This window comes from Rhinopithecus roxellana, chromosome 9 (assembly GCF_007565055.1).
Source record: "Rhinopithecus roxellana isolate Shanxi Qingling chromosome 9, ASM756505v1, whole genome shotgun sequence".
Lineage (NCBI taxonomy): Eukaryota > Metazoa > Chordata > Mammalia > Primates > Cercopithecidae > Rhinopithecus > Rhinopithecus roxellana.
Window position 1 is genome coordinate 24,253,386 of NC_044557.1, and position 25,461 is coordinate 24,278,846.

The 25,461-nt window shown below is 44.9% G+C and overlaps 1 pseudogene; it reads right to left on the minus strand.

The window, feature by feature from the left end:
• Positions 1-5,615: 5,615 nt before the first annotated feature.
• LOC104668259 lies at positions 5,616-6,254 on the minus strand (annotated as a pseudogene).
• Between the last annotated feature and the right edge of the window lie 19,207 nt (positions 6,255-25,461).

Below are 25,461 nucleotides of genomic sequence, written 5' to 3' on the forward strand. Positions count from 1 at the left end.
TATGGTAGAAATGATGGCATGTGGCTTTGAAGGCTAGATCATAAATGCTATTGCCAATTCCACCTTGGTATCTGGGATTATTTGCTCTGTGGGAATCCATCCACCCTATTGTCAGGACACTCAGAGAAACCCAGGGAGAGCCCCATGGAGAAAGGCTCTGAGGCCCCCAACCACCAGCCAGCACCAACTTGCCAGCCATGTGAACCACACTGAAAGTGAATCCTCCAGCCCCAGTGAAGCCTGCAGATAACTGCAGTCCCAGCCGACATATGACTCCAACCTGATGAACGACTCTGAGCCAGAACCGCCAACTCAGCTGCTTTTGAATTCCTGACCAATAGAAACTGTGAGATAATAAATAAGTACTATCACTTTGAAAAAATTTCTTGAGCTATACACTGGAGATTTGGGTACTTCAGCATATATGTTATACTTCAATAAAAAAATTATAAAATTTAATAATTATTTAATGCAGAAAATAAATGTAATGTCATAACTGTTATATAAAAGATAAATAAAATAAAGCTAATTTATGAAAGGTACTTTAATATAAAAATACTTGACCACGACAACTCCAGAAGACCCAAGAAGTAGCTTAAGGCTCACATCTTAAAAATCATCTTCAGCCGGGCGCAGTGGCTCACGCCTGTAATCCCGGCACTTTGGGAGGCCGAGGCGGGTGGATCACCTGAGGTCAGCAATTCGAGACCAGCCTGGCCAACATGGCAAAATCCCGTCTCTACTAAAAATAACAAAAATTAGCTGGGCGTGATGGTGGTCATCTGTAATCCCAGCGACTCGGGAGGCTGAGGCAGGAGAATCACTTGAACCCAGGAGGGGGAGGTTGCAGTGAGCCAAGATTGCACCATTTTACTCCAGCCTGGGCAACAGGAGTGAAACTCTGTCTCAAAAAAAAAAAATCATCTTCATATATGTGCTTTATGGTACTAATGCAGGCTGAGACAAGTGTATTGAACTGGTGACTTGACTACTATAAGCAGTGCTGCCATTAGTGACTTGATTTTCCAAAACATTAAATATGGCAGATTATATTTTCCACAAATGGTCACACAAGCATTTCTGGTCCCACCTGCTCTTCCAGAGCCTTGCCACTCCCCACTTGAAATTGGGTGGACTTGTGTGACTGCCTAAACAAAATAAAAGACTAGGTCAAAAAAGGTCATATGGTGCCAGTAAACTTTCGGTGTCCTCTAGGGACCCCAGACATTACACTTACTAGACAAAGACTTTAAATCAGCTATTAAAAATATGTTCAAAGAACTAATATATTTAAAGAACTAAAGGAAAGCATAAACACAATGTGCACTGGGCCGGGCGCAGTGGCTCACGCCTGTAATCCCAGCACTTTGGGAGGCCGAGGCGGGCGGATCACGAGGTCAGAAGATCGAGACCACGGTGAAACTTCGTCTCTACTAAAAATGCAAAAAAATTAGCCGGGAGCGGTGGCGGGCGCCTGTAGTCCCAGCTACTCAGGAGGCTGAGGCAGGAGAATGGCGTGATCCCGGGAGGCGGAGCTTGCAGTGAGCCGAGATTGTGCCACTGCACTCCAGCCTGGGGGACAGAGCAAGACTCTGTCTCAAAAAAAAAAAAGAACAATGTGCACCATATGTACATCAATTATGATATAGAAATTATATTTAAAAAAGAACCAGATAGAAATTCTGAAGTTGAAAAGTACAAAACCTGAAATAAAAAATTCATTAGAGGGGTACAACAGCAAACTTGAAGATAGGTCAATTGAGATCATCCAATCTGAGGAATAGAAGGAAAATAAATGAATAAAAATAAACAAGAGACTCACAGATCTTTGAGCCACCATCAAGCATGTCAGCATATATATAATGGGAGTCCCAAAAGAGAGGAGAGAGAGAATGGGGGATAATTAATATCTTAAATAATAATGACCTACAACTTCACAAATTTGATGAAAAACATTAATATACACATCCGGTACCTCACCAAACTCCAAGTAAGATAAACTCAAAGAGATCAGCACCTAAAAACATCCTAATCCAACTGTTGAAGACAAAGACAAAGAGAGAATCTTGAAAGCAGCAAGACAGAAGTACCTTGTCACATACAGTAAGGCCTCAATAAGATTAACAGAGAATCTCTCATCAGAAATCATGGAGACCAGAAGGCACTGGGGTGACATATGAAGTGCCAAAGTTAAAAAGTACTGTCAGTCAATAATTTTATATCCAGTAAAGCTATCCCTTAAAGGTGAAGGAGAAATAAAGACATTCGCTGGTTAAAAACAGAAAACTGTGGGTCAGGCATGGTGTCTCATGCTTGTAATCTCAACACTTTGGAAGGATGAGGCAGGGTGATCACTTGAGCACTAGAGTTTGAAGTTGCAGTGAACTATGATTACACCACTGCACTCCAGCCTGGGTGACTGAGACCCTGAACAAATGAAAGGAAATAGACAGTAATTATGACCCACACAAAGGAATAAAGCACTAGTAATGGTACCTCCTATATAGGTAAATGTAAAAGACATAAATGATTTTTGTGTGTGTATAAGTCTTTCCTTCTTCTACCTAATTTAAAAGATAACTGAATAAGCAATAATTATAAAACTGTATTGGGCTTATTTTGTATGACTATAATAGCACAAACTGGTGGTGAAGTAATAGAACTATATAGGAACAAAGCTCTTGTATATTATTGAAATTAAGTTGGTATTAATTTAAAGTGGATGGCTATAACTTAAGATGTTAACTGTAATCACAAGGGCAACAGAGAACATAAATAGAAAATACAGTAAGAGGGCCGGGCGCGGTGGCTCAAGCCTGTAGTCCCAGCACTTTGGGAGGCTGAGACGGGTGGATCACGAGGTCAGGAGATCAAGACCATCCTGGCTAACATGGTGAAACCCCGTCTCTACTAAAAAGATACAAAAAAACTAGCCGGGTGAGGTGGCGGGTGCCTGTAGTCCCAGTTACTCGGGAGGCTGAGGCAGGAGAATGGCGTAAACCCGGGAGGCGGAGCTTGCAGTGAGCTGAGATCTGGCCACTGCACTCCAGCCCGGGCTACAAAGCCAGACTCCGTCTCAAAAAAAAAAAATAAATAAAATAAAATAAAATAAAATAAAATAAAATAAAATAAAATAAAAAAAGAAAATACAGTAAGAGAAATGATAAGAGCTGGGTGTGGTGGCAAACACTTATAGTCCCAGCTACTTGGAAGGCTGAGGTGGGAAGATTGTTTGAGCCCAGGAGTTCAAGTTTAACCTGGGCAACATAGCAAGATCCCATCTCTAAAAAAAAGAAAGTTGGGAGGCTGAGGCGGGTGGATCATGAGGTCAGGAGTTTGAGACCAACATAGTGAAACCCCATCTCTACTAAAAATACAAAAATTAGTCAGGCCTGGTGGCACATGCCTGTAATCCTAGCTACTAAGGAGGTTGAGGCAGGAGAATCGCTTGAACCTTGAGGCGGAGGTTGTGGTAAGCCGAGATTGTGACCTTGCACTCCAGCCTGGGCGACAGAGCAAGACTCTGTCAAAAAAAAAAAAAAAAAAAAAGGAAAGAAAGAAAATAAATGACAAGAGAATGAAAATGGTACATGAGAAAATAACACAAAAGAGGGCAGTAATAAAGGAATAGAGGAACAATAAAATGCCGTAAGACATACAGAAAACAAATAGCAAAATGGCAGATAAAAATCCTACAATAATTACATTAAATATAAATTGATTAAACACTTCAATCAAAGGGAAATATTGAGAGAAGGATAAAAAAGACATGATCAAACTATATGCTGTCTAGGTGAGACTCAGATTATTTTTTATTTTTTGTATTTTTGAGATGGAGTTTCACTCTTGTTGCCCAGGCTGCAGTCTTGCCTCAGCCTCTCGAGTAGCTGGGATTACAGACGCCGCCACCATGCCTGGCTAAGGTTTCTATTTTTTTATTAGAGACGGGATTTTGCCATGTTGACCAGGCTGGTCTTATATTCCTGACCTCAGGTAATCCATCCATCTCGGCCTCCCAAAGTGCTGGGATTACAGGCATGAGCCACTGCACCTGGCCTGGGGTTCTTTATTCCTCAAGCCCCAGACCATGGTAGGCAGCCCTCCTTCCTCTGTTCTGTCACCCCCACTCCCTAGCCATAGTGAGGAGAATGGAAAATGGGAAGCCAGGAGGGCCTCTGCCAGGGAAGGCTACCCTAGATGTGTGGTGAGCACGGTGCAGCAGCGGCTGGGGTAGCAGCTGCCACAGACCCCTCCCTATAAATTAAGTCCCTGTAGCCACAGCTGTGGGAGAAGTAAAACCACCTTTGCAAAATTATAACTGAGACAGTGAAAGAGATCTAACCTAACCGACTCCATATTGGTTCTACCTTTAAGCTGTCCTTATTCCTTCCTGGGCCAAGGCTGAACTAACTTTGAGAGGAACTTAGTTTATAGCTTAAAACAAAGATGATAACAGCCTTTTCCCAAAACAAACCTCCTTCTTGCCTGGGGACTAGACTGCCTTTATAGGACTAACAAATTAGCCACGAGATTAGAAATTATGGTTTAGGTGTCCTGCAGCTGGAGGCTACAAGATTCTGACCCTCCCTAAACTGCTCCTAAAATCATTGCTTGAGATATTTTGCAGACCCTGCCCTTCATGGGTCAGCTGGCACTGCCCAGATCCATAAACTGGCTCATCTGATCTCGTGGCCCCCACCTAGGAACTGACTCAGCACAAGAAGACAACATCAACTCCCTATGATTTCATCTCTGCCCGGACCGATCGGCACTCACAGCTCACTGGCTTCCCCCCTCCCGGTAAGTTGTCCTTAAAAACTCTGATCTCAGGCCTGGCGCAGTGGCCCACGCCTGTAATCCCAGCACTTTGGGAGGCTGAGGCAGGCAGATCACTTGAGGTCAGGAGTTCGAGACCAACCTGGCCAACATGGTGAAACCCTGTCTCTACTAAAAATACAAAAACTAGCCTGGCATGGTGGCGGGCACCTGTAATTTCAGCTACTTGGGTGACTGAGGCACAAGAATCAAGTGAGAATCACTTGAACCTGTGAGGCAGAGGTTACCTGAGACTGAGTTTCCCCGTCCCTACTAAAAATACAAAAATCAGCTGGGCATGATGTCAAGTGCCTGTAATCCCAGCTACTTAGGAGGCTGAGGCAGGAGAATCACTTGAACCCAGAAGGCAGAGGTTGCAGTGACCCGAGATCACGCCACTGCACTCCAGCCTGGGCGACAGAGCGAGACTCCATCTCAAAAACGAAAGGTACAAAACTTTCAATTTCTTTAGGATTGGGAGGGCCTGGAAAAAAAAAAAAAAAAAGATCTAGCTATGTTGATAGAGATTATTTACAGATGCAAAATTTCCCCCCAAAAGGACAGCTTTGCAGGGCCATATGAAGATACGGCAAAGAAACATGTCTTGGGGTAAAATATTTTGATTTCCTTCCTTGTCTCGTACTGTTATTCCAGAGTCAGATTGGAAAGTAAGTCACAATATACAGGGTTAAATAAAACCCATCTGATGAGAACTTGTGGTTTGTAGGGCATGACTCCCCAGATGGGAATTTGGGCAAGATTTAAAAAAAAATCAGAGCTTAGTCCTCAGATCAGAGGATCTAGCATGACATCCCATAGCCGGTCATGCCAGCCTGAGACACCCCACAGTTGGTGCCCATCTGTACCCCTATCATGTTCCTGCCCTCTTGTAGCTGGTTGTCTGAGAAGTTCCAAGGATTCTCCTTGCGTTTCTTAGGGAACCATATGGGAGCCCCAGAGAAGAGCCCATTGTCCTGGGCTACTGGCAGCCCACCCAGGTTCATCAGGATCCACTGCACACAGGGCATGTCCTTTCCTCCCCGGGGGTGCACAGTTTGGAAGATGTCGGTGGCGTTAACGCCGTAGCCCTCAGCTGCTTACAGGCACTGAGATAATCTGCTCCATCTGCTTTAAGGCCGTGGTGGAGGCCCGGGTCTTCTTCACTGGGGCTTGCCCCTTGGGGCGCAGTGCGTTAATGAGCTCACATAGCTCTGTGCCCTCCTTGAGGAAATTCTGGAAGTTCTCGTGTCCAGGCTGGGGCCAGCCCACATGCTTTTGGCACTGGGTGGTGATCCATTGATCTGCTCCAGGTCTGCATCATATGGATTCTCAATTTGCTGCTGCACCTCCTGGCTCAGGCCACATGCAGGTACCCTGTTGGTCATTCCAATGGGTGGTGGCAACTGTGGGGAGCATTCATGCAGGCTGGAGTGCCATGCATTCAAGGCAGGGGCTGTAGCGGCTAATGATATTATTAATATATTGCTGTATGTCTCCTATTTTGTTTTCTGTTGGTTCTCCCCTGTTTTTGTCTTTATGGTTTTTTTTTTTTTTCTGTCTTCCTGTGGGTTATTTGAACATCTTTCAGAGTTCCTTTTTTTTTTATTTATTAGTGTTTTTAAGTATATATCTTTGATTAGGTTTTAGTGGCTGCTGTACGTAGTTTATATATTAGGTTGGTGCAAAAGTAATTGCGGTTTTTGCCATCACTTTTTTTTTTAATTCTACAAGCACAGCTTTATTTTCAGAAGGGAAAGGACACCAAAACTAGGACTGTCCTGTGCGGATGTCCGCTAGCCTTAGTGTGGGGGCCAAATGCCCCCCGGCCATTGGAAAGAGATCTTGGAAGTTCCGTTCATCCAGGCACTCACCCATTCATTCATTTCTACTGAGACAGGCAAGGACAGAAGTTCCTGCCATCATGTTCTGATGAAGGACATATTTGCCATTACCTTCAATGGCAAAAACTGCAATTACTTTTGCACCAACCTAATACGTACTTGATCGTCATTTTATTACATTAGTATATATAAAACAGGTTTTTTTGTTTTGTTTTGTTTGTTTTTTTGAGACAGAGCCTGGAGTGCAGTGGCGCGATGTCGGCTCACCGCAACTTCCACCTCCCGGGTTCAAGCGATTCTCCTGCCTCAGCCTTCCGAGTAGCTGGGACTACAGGCATGCGCCACTGCGCCTGGCTATTTTTTTTTTTTTGTATTTTTAATAGAGATGGGGTATCACCATGTTGGTCAGGGTGGTCTGGAACTCCTGAACCAAAACGATCCACCTGCCCCGGCCTCCCAAAGTGCTGGGATTACAGGTGTGAGCCACTGCACCTGGCCAAAACCAGTTTTATTCAAAAAGTTTTTTAAAAGAAAAATTCCTTCTTAAAAATAACAACAGAGAGTCAGAACAAATGCTATACTGGATCAGATGCTGGAAAAACAGGAGTTAGGAAAAGTAACCTGGACATTCTTAGCCATTTGCCTGCCGTTTCTCAGCTCCAAGTCTGCCTTTGCATGCTCCTCTCTTTTATGCTGTCTGGGATGCTGCACTGTTCCTTTAACAGATTTCTTTGCTAGCTGCATTCCTGCAAAGCTCTGTCAATAGTGGGCACTAGAGGAAAATTGGAAGGCAACAGAAAAGAAGAAGGGACTTTCTTCCTTCTAACTTGCTCTTTCAGCCAGTGTTACCCCCAAAACAACACTTTACTTTACAAATAGTTGGCTCCAGCTTCCAGCTACTTTAGGTGCTCCTTGAGAACCAACCTCATTGAGCCCTCTCAGAAATATCAATAGCAGCTGAGTGATGCTTTCTCTTCATAGACGCTCCTCCGAGTTTCTGGGCAATGGTGACTCCCAACCTCTTCCCTTTAGTTATTCCAGCACTACAAGAATTAGTTGCTCTCTGTAGCCCTCTAGGCTACCTCAGTATTGCTTTCTGCTCTTTCAGCTTTCTGACACCTGAAACAAATCCTCTATATTAAATCCCTGATAAAGTTTGGATCTGTGTCCCTACTCAAATCTCATCTTGAAATCTCAAATTGTAATCCCCACATGTCAAGGAAGGGCCCTGTAATCCCCACGTGTTGGGGAAGGGAAGTGATTAGATTATGCTGTTCTAGCGACAGTGAATGAGTCCCATAAGAGCTGATGGTTTTCAAAAGTGGCAGTTTTTGTCCTGCACTCTCCCTTCTCTCTCCTGCTGCCTTGTGAAGAAGGTCTTTGCCTCCCCTTCACCTTTCGCCATGATAGTAAGTTTCCTGAGGCCTCCCCAGCACTGTGGAACGGTGAGACAATTAAACCTGTTTCCTTTATAAATTGCCCAGTCTCAGGTATTTATTTATAGCAGTGTGAGAACAGGATAATACAATCCCTTCTGTGATTTCTGTTTTTCTAATTGGACCCTGACTGGTGACACAGGGGAAGGGAAATGGCAGGAAATTATATATATCTATATATATAGATATATGAAGTATATAGATATATGGATTTTATATATAGATGAGGATTTTATATATATATATATCTTCTGTATACCAAGTATACAAATAATAAATATCAATAATTTTATATGTTACTAGTTATAGCTGTGATTTATTGAGGACCTAGTCTATTACTCTTTGCCTGGCTACTTTCTTCTCATGTTTTAAGTTTCTGCTTGAATTTAATCTCAGAGAGGTTTTCCTTGATTACCTTATCAAAAGCAACTGCTGTTCCCTGTTATTCTCTGCTTCAGCTCATAAACCTTGTCCTTTATAGTACACAAAACAAAGCACAATCGTTTGATTTTTCTGGTCTATCTTCCCCACTAGAATGTGAGCTCCATGAGAGGGAGGCCCTTGTTGGTCTTGTTCACTGCTGTCTCCCTAAAGCCTAGCATAGTGTTCGGCTCATAGTAGGTATATGTGAGTATTTTTAAAATATTAGTGTATCCATTATATATTCTTGCTTAACAAGCCATCCTAAAATGTAGTGGCTTGAAACAAAACAGTACTTTCTCATGATTTTGTGGCCTGGCTGTGTGGTTCAACTCACCATAATGTAGAATCAGTGGGAGCCCTGAGCTTGCTTTCCTGGGCTCACTGAAGAAGCTGTGTTCAGCTGGTGGGTTGGCTGGAACTGGAAGGTCCCAGAGGGCCTCACTTGGTGGGGACAGCTGGAAGATTGGGGCCTCTCTCTTTATGTAGGGTAGCCCAAATTTCTTTACATGGCATCTGAGTTCCAAGAGTGTAAGCCTCAATGTGCACAATTTTTTTTTTTTTCTTTTTTTGAGACAGAATCTGGCTCTGTCGCCCAGGCTGGAGTGCAGTGGCACGATCTTGGCTCACTGCAACCTCTGTCTCCTGGGTTCAAGCGATTCTCCTGCCTCAGCCTCCCAAGTAGCTGGGACTTCAGGCACCCGCCACCATGCCCAGCTAATTTTTGCATTTTTAGTAGAGATGGGGTTTCACCATGTTGGCCAGGCTGAATGTGCAAATATTTATTGAGCCTCTGCTTGGGTCACAGTTATGTCTCATTAGCCAACAAGTCATATGACCAAGCCCAGAGTCAATATGGGAGGAGGCTACCCAAGGGTATGAATACCAGGAATATCAGTGGGTCTGATTCAATGGGAGCCATCAGTACAACAGTATATAATTTTGTATACATTATTGCTAATACTGACAGCAGCCTGCCACATAGTTGCTATTTCTTTCTTTCTTTTTTTTTTTGATGAAGTCTTGCTCTGTTGCCCAGGTTGGAGTACAGTGACACGATCTCAGCTCACTGCAACCTATAACCTCCTGGGTTCAAGCGATTCTCCTGCTTCAGCCTCCTGAGTAGCTAGAATTACAGGCGTGCACCACCACGCCCAGCTAATTTTTGTATTTTTAGTAGAGATGGGGTTTCACCATGTTGGCCAGACTGGTCTCGAACTCGTGGCCTCAAGTGATCCCCCCTGCCTCGGCCTCCCAAAGTGCTGGGATTAGAGGTGTGAGTCACCACACCCAGGCTATTGTCATCTTTTTTTTTTTTTTTTTTTTTTTGAGACACATTCTTGCTCTGTCGCCCAGGCTGGAGTGCGGTGGCGCGATCTTGGCTCACTGCAAGCTCTGCCTCCCAGGTTCACACCATTCTCCTGCCTCAGCCTCCCGAGTAGCTAGGACTACAGGCACCCGCTACCACACCTGGCTTTTATTTATTTATTTATTTTTTCTATTTTTAGTAGAGATGGGGTTTCAGTGTGTTAGCCAGGATGGTCTCCATCTCCCGACCTTGTGATCTGCCTGCCTCGGCCTCCCAAATTGCTGGGATTACAGGTGTGAGCCACCGCGCCCGGCATCTGTCATCTCTTTTAACCCAGCAGTCCCCAACATTTTTGGCACCAGGGATCCATTTCATGAAAGACAATTTTTCCATGGACCGGGGGTGGCAAGGATGGTTTCAGGATGATTCAACCACATTACATTTATTGTGCACTTTATTTATAATATTATTACCTTGGAACATATAATAATTATACAACTCACCATAATGTAGAATCAGTGGGAGCCCTGAACTTGCTTTCCTGCAACTAGACAGTCCCATCTGGGGATGAGGGGAGACAGTGACAGATCATCCAGCATTAGATACTCATAAAAGGTGCATAGCCTAGATCCCTTGCATGTGCAGTTCACAATAGGGTTCATGTTTCTATGAGAATCTAATGCCACCACTGATCTGACAGGTGGATGGAGCTCAGGCAGTGATGTGATGGGGAGCAGCTGTAAATACAGATGAAGCTTCTCTTGCTTGCCACTTCCCTCTTGCTGTGTGACCCAGTTCTTAACAGGCCATGGACCGGCACCAGTCCACGGCCCAGGGGTTGGAGACCAGCACCAGTCCATGGCCCAGGGATTGGGGACTCCTGTTTTAACAGACGAAGACTCTAAGATCCACAGAAGTCAAGTAACTTGTCCAAAGGTCATAGCAATTAAGTGGCAGAAAATTCTAATTTTGATTCCAAATTCTGTGACCTCTCACCGTATCACAGTCTTCTGGGAAAACACAGGTAGAAAAAAGATGACAACTCAGGAGAGAACTTCAACCTATGTTTTCATTTGAATGGAAAACACAATAGGTTTTATTTTCTTTTGCATGTAGTGGAGAAGATGAGTGAGCCAGATGATATGGGCTGAAGTGATTTTAAAAGACCTCAATTGTCACTTCATTAGCCAAGCTGACTCACGCTGTCACTGGAAGTTCTATGGTTTCTCAGCTGTAGTCACACAATATTTCATACGTAATTCTCAGTCGTAGCTCTTACCTGTGTACTATTTGTGGTTCACCGTTTATTATGAGCTCTTCCTGGTCTGGATTCACATTGCTTGTATATTGTCCAAGGCACAGCAGGTTCTCAACAAATGTCTGTTAAATGAATGAATTAGCAGAGGTCAAGGAGGCCAAAGATGAAGTTTTTCACTGTTTGCCAGGGACCCTGAGGAGAATCAATAAATAACTATGGAGTAAAGCATTAAATAGAATGAACAATGAATTGTGTATTTGCTATGGTTTGAATGTCCCTGCCAAAACTCATGTTGAAAATTAATTGCCAGCCGGACCAGTGGCTCACTCCTGTCATTTCAACACATTGGAGGCTGAGACAGGAGGATCGCTTGAACCCAGGAGTTTGAAACTCATGTGGGTAATATAGCAAGACCTGTCTGTATTTTTTTAAAAGAGAAAATTAATTGCCATTGTAACAGTATTTAGAGGTGACACCTTTACAGGGTGATTAGATCATGGATGGATTAATGGTGTTATCATGGGAGTGGGTAAGTTATCTCAGGAGTAGGCTTCTGATAAAAAGATAAGTTTGGCCCCTATTCTCTGTCTCAAGTGCTCAATTTTGCCTTCTGCTTTTCACCATGGGATGGTCCTCACCAGATGCCAGTGCCATGCTTTTGGACTTTCCAGTCTCCAGAAACATGAGCCAAATAAATTTTTGTTCTTTGTAAACCACCCAGTCTGTGGTATTTTGTTACAGCAGCAGAAAATGGACCAAGTATTATTTGAAGAACAAGAAGTAGTTCATGGAAGCAGACATTTTGGTTAAACAAATAGGTGAGGCCAGAGATGGTGGCTTATACCTGTAATCCCAGCATTTGGGAGGTCAAAGCAAAAAGACCACTTGAGGCCAGAAGTTTAAGCCCAGCCTAGGCAACATATTGAGATCCTGTATCTACAACTACAACAACAAACGTCAAAACTTGTTAACAAAACTAGCTTAAAACTGACTTGTGCTTTTAATATCTTTGTCAATTTTTAATTTAGAAAATTTGTATTTCAACCAATTCTGCTTGTTTTTTTCTTTTGTTGGTTTTTTTCTTCTTTCTTTATCAACAATTTTGAAGTTGCACACCCCATAGTCTTTTTTCCACTTGCTTGGTCTACCCCTTTCAGCAGTGATGTCAAGAATTTAAATTTTTTCTACAATTGGAAGGAAATTTCCTTGAAGAAACTTTGTTGAAAACCACTGGAGTTGACAGGTTTTGTCTCTGGAGATACTGAACTACAGAGGGTTCTGACTCGTGATACTATGCACAGTGGCAGATAGGAAAGAAGCAGATGTTAAATTTAAAAATTAACTTAAAAAATTTAACAGAAATTCCCAGCACTTTGGGAGGCCGAGGTGTGCAGATCGCTTGAGCTCAGGAATTTGAGACCAGCCTGAGCAACATGGCAAAACCCTGTCTTTACAAAAAATAATAGTAATAAAATACAAACAAAAATTTAACAAATTTACACACTGAATGCAGCATCTCCAGCTATTTGTAAATGGTGTATTTGGGAAATCTTGACATTTTCTATGTTAAAAAAAATGAACCTTCATCAGAAAGGGCAGATTTTTTTTGACTGTTTCTAAAAACACAGATTTAAAGTGGGAATTTAACATCCATATAAAATATAGAAAGAAGAGAAGTGTACTTCAAACCATTTCTTACCTTTTAAAAAAGTTTTTGAGACAGGGTCTTGCTCCGTTGCCCAGGCTGGAGTGCAGTGGTGTGATCTCAGCTAACTACAGCCTTGACCTCCCGACGTCAGGACATCCTCCCACCTCAGCCTCCTAGGTAAATGGGACTACAGGCAGAGGCTACCATGCCTAATTTTTGTATTTTTCCTAGAGACAGGGTTTCACCATGTTGCCCAGGCTGATCTTGAACTCCTGGGCTCAAGCGATCCATCTACCTTGGCCTCTCAAAGTGCTAGGATTACAGGCATGAGCTGCTGCACCCAGCTAAACTATTTCTCGTTATTTAAGTGTTACAGAAACCACAGGCAATACTATGAAGTCCATGCTACGTGTGCTAATTCACAAGTGGACAGCATCATTCCCTTAGTTTCCCCAGCTGCTGTTTAAAGTAAAGCTGGTAAGGGCTACCTACAGTTTTCCAGTCACCAGGGCAGTTTGTGGCTGGCAGGAGACTCCAGGAGCCAGTCCTTGTTCCAGATTTTACTGGCCCTCTTCCAGATGGTCTGCACCTCACATGGACTTCGTTCCTGGGAAAGCTCTAGGTAGGTAGACAAGCCAGCTGATAGAGGCAGGCCTGAATGGGAGCAAATTCAGAAAGGCTGGGCCAGAGCTCCAGGAAGCTAGCACAGATTTCAGATTAGTTCCAGACCATGCCTGAGCCCCCAAGAAATGTCCTGATGGTACAGTTTCTGGCAACGGTCAGTAGGCCTGTAGGAAAAGGGCAGATACTTTTTGTATTAATAGCTAACATGCAACACAGTTTGAAAGAGCCTCTGCCTGCTTCATCTCAACTGAGCAAGGCAGGTACAGTTGACCCTAAGTTAGGGGGGAGCAAACTAGGACTTTATGAAGGCCACACCAGAGCCAGATGGCTAAAATATGGCTAGAACCCAGGTCTCTAAATTAAATATTCAAGCAGGCACACAGGGCTTTGCTAGGGCCCAATCTACCAGCCTATGCAGCCAGGTGATCCCTGGAACCACCTGATCAGCCAGACCTTTAGCCTGTTGCTGGCTCTGTAAACTCCATCCTGGGTCCACCCTCACCTCGCTCCCAGCTGCAGCGAAAGGCTCCACTACATACTGGAAACACGTGGTGAGGTGAACTGTGACAGAACCCAGTATAAAGATTTATAATGTTAAGATCGGGCGTGGTGGTTCATGCCTGTAATCCTAGCACTTTAGGAGGCCGAGGTGGGCGGATCACCTGAGGTCAGGAGTTCGAGACCAGCCTGGCCAACATGGTAAAACCCTATCTCTACTAAAAACACCAAAATTAGCCGGGCATGGTGGCACACACCTGTAATCCCAGCTACTTGGGAGGCTGAGGCACGAGAATCACTTGAAGGCGAAGATTGCAGTGAGCCAAGATCATACCACTGCACACCTGCCTGGGCTACAGAGTAAGACTCTGTCTCAAAAACAAAACGAAACAAACAAACAAAAATTATAGTATTAAATAATAAGACACTTGCTAAATACAAAGTGTAGATTCCTGTCTGGCAGATCAGGAAGACTTTGATCGGCTATAAGGCTGGGAAGACCCAGTGGCTCTATCTCGATATATGCCCACATCCTTAGGGAGGAGCTTCAATGACTCATGGCCTCCCTGGTCTGTCTTTAAGGCAGTGATTCTCAATCAGGAGCAATTTTATCCTTAGGGGACATTTGCCAATGTGTGGAGACATTTCTAGCTGTTAGAACTGGAAGAGGGGTGCTATTGGCATCTAGTGGGTAGAAGCCAGGGATGCTGATATATGTCCTACAGCACACAGGATAGCCCCCTACAAATGTCAGGAGTGCCAAGGGTGAGAAACCTGCTTAAAGTAACAAGGCTGGGCTTCAGAAAAAAAACCCTGCATTACCCATCTGTCCCTGGCAGAGGAACTTGCTCAAGACTTCAGCACTAGTAAAGTCCAAGTCTGTGACCAGAAATCCCAATGAGGCTACTCCAAAAGTCCCACTCCTTCTTCTTCTGTTTTTTGTTTTTGTTTTTGAGATGGAGTCTTACTGCTGTTGCCCAGGCTGGAGTGCAGTGGCACAATCTTGGCTCACTGCAACCTCTGCCTCCGGGGTTCAAGCAATTCTCTTCCTTCAGCCTCTCGAGTAGCTGGGATTACAGACACCTGCCACAGCGCCCAGCTAATTTTTTGTATTTTTAGTAGAGACGGGGTTTCACCATGTTGGCCAGGCTGGTCTTGAACTCCTGACCTTAGGCGATCTGACTGCCTCGGTCTCCCAAAGTGCTGGTATTACAGGCGTGAGCCACTGCACCCGGCCAGGTCCCACTCCTTCTAAGGCAACGTCCTTGGCAATGTCCTTCTCCCATCCTCTCAATTTCTTCTCATGTAAAATGGGCATCATGATACCTACCAATTAGTATGACTATGAAGATTAAGTGTGATAAGGTGATATGTTTTGGCTGTGTCCTCACCCAAATCTCATCTTGAACTCCCACGTGTTGTGGGAGGGACCTGGTGGGAGGTAACTGAATCATGGGGGTAGGTCTTTCCCGTGCTGTTCTCGCGAAAGCAAATAAGTCTCACGAGATCTGGTGGTATTATAAGGGGGAGTTTCCCTGCCCAATTTCTTTGCTGCTGCCGTCCACATGAGATGCGACTTGCTTCTCCTTGCCTTCTGCCATGATTTTGCGGCCTCCCCAGCCATGTGGAACGGTAAGTCATTAAACCTCTTTCTTTTGTAAATTGCCCAGTCTTGGGTATGTCTTCATTAGCAGCGTGAAAACAGACTAATACATAAGGCATGTGAGAATGCTTTGTGAACTGATTAACTACTGAACTAATATTAGTGATTATGACAAATATCAAGGCCATGGGTAACTGAATAGCATGGAGGAGGCAGTACCAGAGCTTGTAAGCTCTGCAGAGGGTTGGAGTGTCAGCTCAAACCAGCTAACATACATGCGTCGGATGCTGGAGATGGAAGAAAGAAAAGTTGTGATCTTCATCTGCAAGGTGAGGGAGATGGGGTGGTTCTTAAACCTTCTATAGCCGAATGCTAAGAGCGTGGCTCTGGAGGCAAGTTGCCTGTGTTCACATCCTGTTTCTGCCAGGTACTATTTGCGTGACCCTGGGTGAGGTGTGTAACCTCCCTGTGCCACCTTTCCTCATCTGTAAATGAGGATCGTAGTGTCATTCACCTCAGTGTTGTTGCTTTCAGGTAACAGTGCCTGACACATAGGAAGTGCAAAATAATGTTAGCTGTGATTGCTCTTGCTAAGATCCCATGCTTCCCACAGTGCTTTCAGACTCTGTCTTCAACATACCCTGCCTCCCATGAACATTTGTATCAAAATCTATTTTTTTGAGGCAACGTCTCAACTCTGTCACCCAGGCTGGAGTACAGCGGAGCCATCTTGGCTCACTACAACCTCCGCCTCCTGGGTTCAAGCAATTCTCCTACCTCAGCCCCCCGAGTAGCTGGGATTACAGGTGTGCACTACCACGCCTGGCTAATTTTTGTACTTTTAGTAGAGATGGGGTTTTACCATGTTGGCCAGGCTGGTGTCAAACTCCTGGCCTCAAGTGATCTGCCTGCCTCAGCCTCCCAAAGTACTGGGATTACAGACATGAGCCACTGCGCTCAGCCAAAATCTACTTTTTGTAGTATATGCTGCAGATTCCCTGACGTTGGGGTCAGGACCATTTTTGTTATCATTGCCTATCCACTGCCTAACATGAGGTGCTCAGATTTGGTGAATTAATAAATGAAAGGAGAAATAAGCCCCCTGCTCCCCAGAATTATACCGTCCAACCAAGGCCTGTCAATAAGTATTTGCAAAGTAACACCTGCAACAAATAAAACATTTACATTTATTGATTCAATGAGTATTTACCAATCATCTACTATAGACCGGGCATTGTTATAGGTACTGGAGATAAATTAATGGGTCAAACAGTTAAGTCTCTGCCTGCCTCACATTCTAGTGAGGAAAAACAGACAGCAAATAGCTAGAAGTATATCAGGTGCTGACATGTACCAGGGGGAGGAATGTGTCAGGGCAAGAGGGGTGGAGAGTGGTGGGGGTAATTTTTCATGTAGGATGTCTGGGAAGGACTCTCTGACACAGTGATATTTGAGCAGGGACCAGAAGGGAATGAGGAAGGGAACCATTCAGATATCTTAGGGAAAATAATTGCAGGCTGAGAGATCAGCAAAAGCAAAGCCTTGAAAAGGAAACAGACTTGGTATTTTCCTGCAGAGGAAGCCAACATGGCTAGAAAGAAGAGAAAATAGAAAAGGAAGTAGAGAGAGGTGGATTCACTGCAAAGTTTCAGGACACCTCACTTGCATGGTGCCCTCCAAGCCCTGAGAGAGCCCTAGCAATGCGCTCCTGTGGTCATACATTTTGCAAACTTTGCAGAAATAAGATATTTCAACTGCAAATGATTGGGACTGCTGTCTCCTTCCACTGCCACTTCCCCTCTGTTGCACATCCCCTGAGTTAAATGGTGTTGGTCATTTGGCATTTGACATTTTCTGGATCCAACAAAGAGGAAGTTGAGTTGGGAGTGTGATGGTTAATTTTAAGTGTCAACCTAGCTAAATTGAGGAACACCTCAAGAACTGGTAAAGCATTTGATATGGTTTGGCTCTGTGTTTCCACCCAAATCTCATCTTGTAGCTCCCATAATTCCCACGTGTTGTAGGATGGAGCTGGTGGGAGATGATTGAATCATGGGGGCAGGTCTTTCCTGTGCTGTTCTCATGATAGTGAACGGGTCTCATGAGACCTGATGGTTTTGAAGATGGGAGTTTCTCTGCACAATCTCTCTATTTGCCTGCTGCGATCCACATGAGATGTGACTTGCTCCTCCTTGCCTTCCACCATGATTGTGAGGCTCCCCAGACACGTGGAACTGTAAGTCATTAAACCTCTTTTGTAAATTGCCCAGTTTGGGGTATATCTTTATCAGTGGCATGAAAACAGACTAATACTCCATTATGTGGGTGTGTGTCTTTGAGGGTGTTTCCAGAGGAGTTTGGCATGTGAACCTGAGTGGACTCAGTGGAGACGATCCACCCTCAATGTGGGCAGATGCCATCCAATTGGCTAGAGGCTTGGACAGAGCAAAAACAGAGGAAAGGCAAATTGGTTGCTCTCTTTCCTGGAGCTTGGTTATACTCCCTTGCTCCTGCCCTTGGACCTCAGGCTTTCTGGCTTCAGGACTTACAGTGGCCTCTTGGGTTCTGAGGTTCTGAGGACTTGCACTGAGCCATGCTACCAGCATTCCAAGGTCTCCAGCTTGCAGACGCCTGTCATGGGACTTTTCAGCCTCTATAATCATGTCAGCAAATTCCCCTAATAAATCCCTCTTATTTATCTACACTGCATATCTGCCCTATTGGTTCTGTCTCTTTGGAGAACCCTGATGAATACAGGGAGATTTTTCATCTGTTCTGGTTTATTTTCTTACTCTAATAAATATTCAAGTTCATACATTATTTTGGATGATACCTCTTAAAAAGCTCTCCATTTTATAAGCTTCAGGCTCCACAAAACCTGGATCTGATGCTGAAGGTAGAAGTAAAGAGAGATGAAGACAAGGAGGTGACTAGGGCTTCTCCTCTGAGTAGGACAGGGAGCAGTAGAGTGTTTTGGGCAGAGACATGACGTGACACACTCTAAAGGATTGCTCTGGCTGGGTGTGGTGGTTCATGCCTGCAATTTTAGCACTTTGAAAGACCAAGGCAGGAGGACTGCTTGAGGCCAGGAGTTAGAGGCCAACCTGGGCAACATAGCAAGATCCCTTCTCTACAAAAATTAAAATTAAATAAAAGATCACTCTCTCTGCCCTGTTAAGGCTGCATCATCTTTGTGAGGGGTTCATGGCACACCAAGATGCGGTGACATAGAGAATACAGACATCTGCATTTGTGTTGAGTCACAGGAGTTTTTTTAGAGGGTGCAAACAGCTTCATTTCTGGATAGAGAGAAAGTTGCCACAGGCATGGGACAGATGAACAGAGTGAGGGGTGATGAGGGATGTGAGCTGGAGAGGTCAGCTGGTCCATGTCATGGTAGATAGGTGCTGCCCACAATACATCTCTTGTTTTCATGGGCCTTACTGGCTTTTTTTTTTTTTTTTTTTTTTTTTTTTGTGACAGAGTCTTCCTCTGTCCCCCAGGCTGGAGTGCAGTGGCACGATCTTGGCTCACTGCAACCTCCGCCTCTTGGGTTCAAGCGATTCTCCTGTCTCAGCCTCCCGAGTAGCTGGGATTACAGGCATGTCCCACCACACCCAGCTAATTTTTGTATTTTTAGTAGAGATGAGGTTTCACCATGTTGGCCAGGCTGGTCTCAAACTCCTGACCTCAGGTGATCTGCCTACCTCAGCCTCCCAAAGTGCTGGGATTACAGGCATGAGCCATTGTGCCTGGCCCCTTATTGACTTTTAATAGACAGACACCATATTGAAGCAGGGAGGCAATGACTTCCACCCGCATCTCCTTACACTGTCTTACTTGGCCCGCATAGCTTAGTTCTTGGTCACAAGAGAGGGATACTGAGGGCATCTGGGTGACACCAGTGCAGCATATTGGTGCCGTGGGAAACTAGACCTCCTTGCACCCTTAACTATGGCTCCAGACCCAGGGTACTGTGTGTCTAATCCCTCTTCCTCTTAGGCACACTGGTCAGGAGCAAAGAGCTGGTAACGGATCTCCCTGTTTCCCCAAAGGCAGGTGAGCTTATTCTTGGGGGAATCCACTCTCTGTCTCAGCATTTCCCATCATTGTCTCATACTCCCGGCATCTCAGGTCTTCATGTAAATAGATCCTGGGTGATCCTGGGTGATCTCACATCATGGCTCTGCAGCCACGCCTGGACATGTCAGAATTCCCAGTGGATTCCCTGGTGAGGCTATCACTTTGGAATCCTTACGATTCTATGTAAATAGGTCTATGTGCTATATGGGGAATTATGAACCTTCACAGAAGTGTTTGTATATATAGATGACATGCCACATCTCATTGAGCTAAAGTTATAAAAACACATTTTTGAGGGCCAGGCATGGTGGCTCATGCCTGTAATCCCGGCACTTTGGGAGGCTGAGGCGGGTGGATCACCTGAGGTCAGGAGTTCTAGACCAGCCTGGCCAACATGACGAAACCCTGCCTCTACTAAAAATACAAAAGTTAGCTGGGTGTGGTGGTGCACACTTGTGATCCCAGCTACTTGGGAGGCTGAGGCAGGGGAATTGCTTGAACCCAGGAGATAGGGGTTGCAGTTAGCCAAGATTGCACCATTGTATTCCAGCCTGGGTGACAGAATGAGACTCTGTCTCAAAAAAAAAAAAAAAAAGGAAAAACAAAAAGCACGTTTTTGAGTCTCTATATTAGAGTTTCTGTTCAAGCCCATGTTCACAAAATTGGCTTGTGGGAAAGAACCACATTCTTGTAGAGAACAACATTCTTGGTAGACACAACAGGGTGATTTAATTGTACAGTTTAAAATAACTAAGATTGTAATTGGATTGTTTGTAACACAAAGGATAAATGCTTGAGGGAATGGATACCTCATTCTGTTTGATGTGATTATTTCACATTGCAGGCTGTATGAAAACATCTCATGTACCCCATAAATATATACACCTATGTACCCACAAAAATATAAGAAAATGTTTAAAAAACATTCTTGGTAAAGAAGTTCTACCTTAGTGTAGACTTGGAGAGCTCATTTCTATGTTATTTCTGTTACTCTAATTTTAGATTAATTGGGGCAAAAAAAGGAATTTTCCATTGCGGTTTTGGCCCTCCACTTGGAAGTCCATTGTCTGACAATAATTCCTTTCTCTTCCTCCTATTGTTTGTGGTTTTTTTCTACTATATTTCAACACACTCAAATATTCAGTATCCAGAATTCATGTGTGTAAAGAGCTTTATGGTTTATAAAACACTTTTTGCGTATAGCAATTCATGTAAATGTCACAATAACTGTGTGGAAAGCATTGTCCCTGTTTAATAGTGAGATAGCTTGACGTCTGTCCCCTTCAAATCTCATGTTGAAATGTGATCCCCAGTGTTGGAGGTGGAGCCTGATGGGAGGTGTTGGAATCATAGGGGCAGATCCCTCATGAATGTCTTGGGGCTGTCCTTGCAGTGATGAGTGAGTGCTCACTCTATCAGTTCACGTGAGAGCTGGTTGCTTAAAAGATCCTGGCACCAGGCTGCGTGCAGTGGCTCATGCCTGTAATCCCAGCACTTTGAGAGGCTGAGGTGGGCAGATCATCTGAGGTTGGGAGTTTGAGACCAGCCTGGCCAACATAGTGAAACCCCATCTCTACTAAAAATACAAAATTAGCCAGATGTGGTGGCACATGCCTGTGATCCCAACTACTTGGGAGGCTGAGACAAAAGAATTGCTTGAACCCAGGAGATGGAGGTTTCAGTGAGCTGAGATCACACCATTGCACTCCAGCCTGGGCAGCAAGAGCGAAACTCCATCTCAAGGAAAAAATAAAAATAAAAAAGACCTTGGCACCTTCTCCTTTCTCTCTTGCTCCCTATGCTTGCTCCCCCGTCACCTTTCACCATGAGTACAGACACCTGAGGCCCCCACCAGAAGCACATGCTGGCACCATGCTTGTACAGCCTGCAGAACCATGAGCCAAATAAACCTCTTTTCTGCATACGTTACCCAACCTCAATTATTCCCCTTTAGAGCAATGCAAAACGGACTAACACAAATAGATGACATATTTGCGGGTCAGAGAGCTTGCACAGTTTTCCAAGGGCACACACATAGTAAATGGCAGAAGTGGGACTTGAACCCTACCTTTATAAGCCAGGCCCAGTGCGCCAATATGGGACCATTGGCAACTCAGTAAACTTTTGTGTGAGAGTGTTCAGTTGGAAGGTTAATTCTTGTTTGCCATAGAAAGAGAGACTGAGACTGACAATGGAAGTCATTGTTACTATTGCTACCAAATATAATATTAGCAGCAGCCCAAGAATGTCCACTTTTTAACAGCTAGGCTATTTTTTCAAAACCAAAATTCCTGTTTTGAATGAAGAAGCGCAATAATAAAAAATCAGAGGCCAGGCATGGTGGCTCAAGCCTGTAATCCCAGCACTTTGGGAGGCTGAGATGAGCAGATCATTTGAGGTCAGGAGTTCAAGACCAGCTGGGCCAACATGGTGAAACCCTGCCACTACTATAAATACAAAAAAAAAAAAAAAATTAGCTGGGCGTGGTGGCATGCACCTGTAATCCCAGCTACTTGGGAGGCTAAGGCACGAAAATCACTTGAACCCAGGAGGCGGAGGTTGCAGTAAGCTGAGATCATGCCACTGCACTCCAGCCTGGGTGACAGAGTAAGACCCTGTCTCAGATAAATAAATAAATAAATAAAATCCGGCAAGGCGAGGTGGCTCACACCTGTAATCCTAGTACTTTGGGAGGCCAAAGTGGGTGGATCACTTGAGCCCAGGAGTTTGAGGCCAGCCTGGGTAACCCCGTTTCTACAAAAAACTAAAAAATTGGCCAGACGTGGTGGCACGTGCCTGTGGTCTCTGCTACTGAGAAGGCTGAGGTGGGAGAATTTCCTGAACCCCGGGAGGTCGAGGCTGCAGTGAGCTGTGATTGCACCACTGCGTTCCAGCCTAGGGAGCAGAGTGACACCCTCTTTCCCCCAAAATCAAATGTTAACCAGTTTTTATCAAGAAAAATAGATCTTCCAATTGGCTTATCAAAGTTCTTTAGAGACAAGTAATACAGGTGAACCCGGGCTCACATAAACAGAAAGGAAGAAATAAAATCAGATCCTCGCAAGGAAACAAGGGGCAGGAATGCGGATAGAAACGGGTAGAATTTTTTTTCTCTCTAGCTCTTGTCTTTGCTTTTCTCTGAAGCATGTGCTTCATTCTTTTGTCTTTCTCAGTTTAGACACTTTCTCTGCTTCTCTGGCCACCTCACTGTTTCCAGAGGTTGAGGCACCAGCCCGGAAAAACTGAGCAGCTTCCCGGTCCCAATTCTCAATTTCCCAGGGGAGAGGACCTGAGGCCACCTTGGAGCAGGTATTCGCCTCTGGTCCAGTCAGCAATAGGCAAGAGCAGAGAGTACCCCGTAATATCAGCATGGCTGCCAGGGCCCTACTCCAGTGCACCTGGTGGCAGTTCCCAGAGAATGAGGAATTGTGAGTTTTGCCCACACCTGAAAAAGTGTTAACCATAACTGAGCAGCAGGAGAATTGTTATAAAGTTTGGAATTAGCCAGTAGGCAATAGTTTTGTTAGGGTATAATTTTCACAACTGCTTTTCAGGAGTTCAGAAACTCTTAAATATAAAATGTAATATCATGTGTCTGCTTACATGTGTAAATCCGGGAACATCTTTACAGACCACCTAATCCAACCCTCCTTTATTTAAACCAGCGATGAAACTGGAACTCGGTGGGCAAAGTGACATGCCCAAGGTCACACAGCAAATTAGCTGAAAAGATGAACAGATGAAATTGTTTCTTTCTCTCTCTCTTTTCTTCTGAGATAGCATCTCACTCTGTTGTGCAGGCTGAGTGCGGTGGTATGATTTTGGCTCACTGCAGCCTTAACATTCTGGGCTCAAGCTGTTCTTCTGCCTTAGCCTCCCAAGTGGCTGGGACTATAGGCACGTGTCAGCACACTCAGCTAATTTTAAATAATGTTTTGTGAGCTGGGCGTGGTGGCTCACGCCTGCAATCCCAGCACTTTGGGAGCCCAAGGCGGGTGGATCACCTGAGGTCAGGAATTTGAGACCAGCCTGGACAACATGGCGAAACCCCATCTCTAATAAAAATACAAAAAAAACTAGCTGGGCATGGTTGCACACGCCTGTAATCCTGGCTGCTTGGGAGGCTGAGGTAGGAGAATCACTTGAACCCGAGAGGTGGAGGTTGCAGTGAGCCAAGATTGCACAATTGCACTCCAGCCTGGGTGACAGAGCAAGACTGTCTCAAAAAAAAAAAAAAAAAAAAAAAAAAAGTTTTGTGAAGATGAGGTCTCACTATGTTGCCCAGGCTGGTCTTGAACTTCTGGACACAAGTGATCCCCCTGCCTTGGCCTCCCAAAGTGCTGGGATTACAGGCATGAGCCACCACACCCAGCCAAACAGATGAAATTAGAACATGCATCTGACTATGTTCTTTTTACCGTACCAAGTTTCTCCATGTAATCTGGAAGTATCAATCAGCACTGAGTCCAAGAAGCAGAACTGCTAAGTGTGATGTAGATAGAACAAGGTACTTCTTGTAGGGATTCAACTCGAGAGAGCCATAAAGCAGTCTCAGTCCGGCTGTTTCTCCTGTGCCTGGTGCCAAGCTCAAAGTCACAGGGCAGGGGATGGGAAGGAAAGGGGAACACAAATTGGGAGAGAGGCAGGCCGCTGGACCTCTGTCTGTGTCTCACTGGCATCCACGTCAGCCCCTTCCCATCTCAGAGCCTCCAACTCCGGGCCCACAGACTATCTGCAGGAGAAGTTGCTGTCTTGCCCAGAGCCATAGTTGCATCAGGCCCAGGATTCAGAAAAGCTGAAGGAAGTGATCCCGTGGGGGCTGGGGCTTTAGGTCAGTTTGCTTCCCACACCAACAATGGACCCATTGCATCTGCTAAAACCTGACCTACCTGGACTTTCTGAGACAAAAACACAGGTGCTGCTGAGCTTCCATGATCCAAATCTCATGCAAATTCCTCCTGTGGCCAACCCTAACCAGAAACGTATAAGAAAGGGAATGACAGGAGCCTAGTTCAGCCCAGCTGAGTTGGCACCACAAAGCCACCCCCAACAAAACTGATGCTGTATGGGTGGTAGTGGTGCTGCCTTCCCTTCCCAGTGCTGGGACTGCGGCTGCTCCTTGCCTACCCCTTCCCGGAGTCCAGCCATCTCTTCCCAACTCCCTTGTTCCTGCTCACACCAGCACAGGGGCTGTCAGCAAGTAAATCTGTGACTTAAGTCAATGTCCAACCGGGAAATGAGGTGCCCAACAACAGCCTCTTGTGGGCACCCTCATTTCCTGTAAGCTATTCTCTGAGAAGCACCCTGTCTTCACTGGGGTTCATGAAAGGGAAGCATTTCTTTCCTTGGTGGATGGGGAGAGATTCTCCCCTCATTATGAGCCCAGAGCCCCACCCCAGTGTTCCCTAATAGAATCCACAGTGAGGAGCGTGATGGTAGCAGAGCCCGTTCTTCCACTTCTCGGTAAGCTGTGAAGAATGCTTCTAGTTCCCAGTTATTAGCAACTTCTCATGGTATTAGCAACCCTTGTCCTCAGCTTTCAGCCTCAGCCACAATTCCAGTCTGATGGGAAAAATCCTGTTTCACATCTTGTTTCATAGTTCTCCCTTGGAACTTCCCAGGCCCTATAACTCCTGTGGTTAGGAACCATAATTAGGGGTATGCTTTTTTTTTTTTTTTTTTTTTTTTGAGACAGAGTCTCACTCTGTCACCCAGGCTGGAGTGCAGTGGCACGATCTCAGCTCACTGCAGCCTCAGCCTCCCAGGTTCAAGCGATTCTTCTGCCTTAGCCTCCCGAGTAGCTGGGATTACAGGCACAAACCACCATGCCCAGCTAATGTTTGTATTTTTACTAGAGACAGGGTTTCACCATGTAGGCCAGGCTGGTCTTGAACTCCTGGCCTCAAGTGATCCACCCACCTCGGCC